We start from the raw sequence: 2,722 nt of genomic DNA on the forward strand, positions 1-2,722 counted from the left end.
GTATAGTATGCGACTGCTAAAGACGTTGGCTTTTCTGTTCACGTCTCCTTAAAGTAAGGTATTCCATTTATATGTTCCTAGTTCTGAGTGGGAGGATGGCTTGAATCAAACCCATTTTGTTTTATTAGATTCTTCACCTTGATCTGTTGGGACAGCCACTGCTGTGAAGATAGCCTAGTTTTGTAGCGAAACAACATATCCCAATCTCTCTCTCTCTCTCTCTCTCTCTCTCTCTCTCTCTCTCTCATATGGCATAAATTTGATTGTATGAAGAGGAATGACACGAGGCACAAATAAATCACTGGGAAATATTTACGTTTGGAGGTAAAATGTGGCTGACGAGGATGAGGCTGCGTCTCCCAAGGTAACACATGCAGATACTTGCCACACACACGTATACTCTATATAGATGGGGGGCCACATAGGTTTACATATATGGGGCTACACCCGGAGTTAACAGTCTCATTCATAGGTCATACTCAGAGTTGCTCATAAATTCTTTACACAGAGAATAACTGATGACATTGACTGTCACTCACTTTAGCATTTAAATAACATAATAACAAAAGGTGTCAAATATGAGTAAATAAGCAATGTTTTGGGTATCATGTAGGAGGAAGAGGAGTTACCTTCGTGTCAAACATGGAAGAGTTTGGCCACAAACATGTTGAAGATAATTCACACCTGGATTCAATCACTCTACACATATGTCACACTTGGATTGAAATGAAAAATAAAAACATGTTTTAAAGAATACACTGGCTGTATACTCACACAAGTAACTAGACAGTTCACACGAAGAGTTAAAGTCGACCACCAGGCTGTTTGTGTCGCACGGATTATTAGTCTTATTGATCCTAGTGCCGATCAGGTCCAGTTCTGTGAGGTTATACGCAACTACGCTCATACAGCTGTTTTCTATGGTGATCCCCACAACCACACGGGTAAGGTTATTTGTTCCGCACACTGTAATAATAAAGGAGGTGATATAAAAACATTTATTTATAATAAACTACCTTAGGTGTTTAGGTTCTTTGGATTTCGGATTTGATGTCCAAAAGGCTTGGAATGGATGTGCACACAATAAATGAATATAAAATTGTAATATATTGTACAGCCTCCAGCTGTATACATTGTAAGCCTCCCTTTCAGAGTTTTTTCTTAAACTGTTGTGTAATATTGTAACTTAAAACAGAGTCAAGTTTGAACATACCAGTACTGGGATGGGGCGAAAAGCATTGCCAATTGCAATGGCTTTGTGGAACGGAATTTAATTGAGTCTGCGCTAATTAGTCAATGTCCAAATCTTCTCAATGTTAGTACTGGTATGTACAAACTTGACCCTGTTTTAAGTTACAATATTACACAACAGTTTAAGAAAAAACTCTGAAAGGGAGGCTTACAATGTCTCATTGCAATTTTATATTCATTTATTGTGTGTTCATGAGGCTTTTCTTTAACCTTTCATCCTTATTCTCTGACCGCTTAATCCTCTTTGACCTTTCCTGTTTCTGGTAATCCTCTCCCTAGAGATGGGTTGGTCAGGTTCCAGGTGTTGGCCTGCATCCTCTCTCTCTTTCTCTAGTCAGTCTGGTGTTGACAAAGGCTCTAACAGACCGAAACGTTCACCTCTCTTTCCCATTTCTTTGTGGTTTTTCCGCATTATATATATATATATATATATATATATATATATATATATATATATATATATACATATATATATATATATATATATATATATATATATATATATATATATATATATATATATATATCTGCAGGTAATTCAGCCTACAGTTATAACTCTATAAACTTCAGCATAAGTAAGTGATAACCAATCACCCTAGCAGTCCTAGAACAAATATATATATATATATATATATATATATATAATAATAATAGGGAAGGGAGCTAGCTATCAAAGAGGTCACTGATAGTCTGACAAGCGAGCTAAACATCTGGTACCTGGATGATGGCACTCTAGCTGGAACTCCGGAAACCATTTTGGGGGATATAAGGAAAATCCAGGAGCAGGGAGCAGCCTTAGGCCTCATTCTCAATGCATCCAAATGTGAAATAATCTCCCGCAACCCAGACATCACTGGGCAAATACAAAATGCTCTTCCAGACATTCTCGTTGTCGAGCCACCGGACTGCACTCTCTTGGGTGCCCCCATTGGCCCACGAGCAATCGAGGAGGTCCTGGCTGCAAAAATCACTGACCTAAAGAGAATGCAGGACAGGATTGACAAGATTGATGCCCATGATGCTCTCTTTCTCCTTACAAGATGCCTGTCTCTCCCTAAGTTGACCTACTTTCTGAGATGTTCTCCATCCTACAGCAGCCCTAAGTTAAATGTGTATGACACCCTTCTGAGGTCCATGCTGGTGAAAGTCCTGAACCTGCCATTGGACGACTCTCAGTGGGAGCAAGCAACCCTTCCTGTAAGACTCGGCGGCCTTGGTGTCCGCACAGCCTCCCAAATTGCTCTACCAGCCTTCCTTTCCTCCTCTCATGCATCGCACGACCTCGTCAGAGATATTTTACCTGCAACCCTGAGAGATTCAGCAGGAATACACGATCCTGCTTTCACTGAATGTTCAAATCAGTGGAATGTTCTTGCAGCCCCAGCAACCATTATAGAGCCAACAAAACAACACAAACAGTCCGGCTGGGACCACCCTCTAGTGGAAAAAGTAGCTGATGCCATGCTAAGCG

The sequence above is a fragment of the Procambarus clarkii genome, chromosome 29, assembly GCF_040958095.1.
Source record: "Procambarus clarkii isolate CNS0578487 chromosome 29, FALCON_Pclarkii_2.0, whole genome shotgun sequence".
In the NCBI taxonomy this organism is placed as follows: Eukaryota; Metazoa; Arthropoda; class Malacostraca; order Decapoda; family Cambaridae; genus Procambarus; species Procambarus clarkii.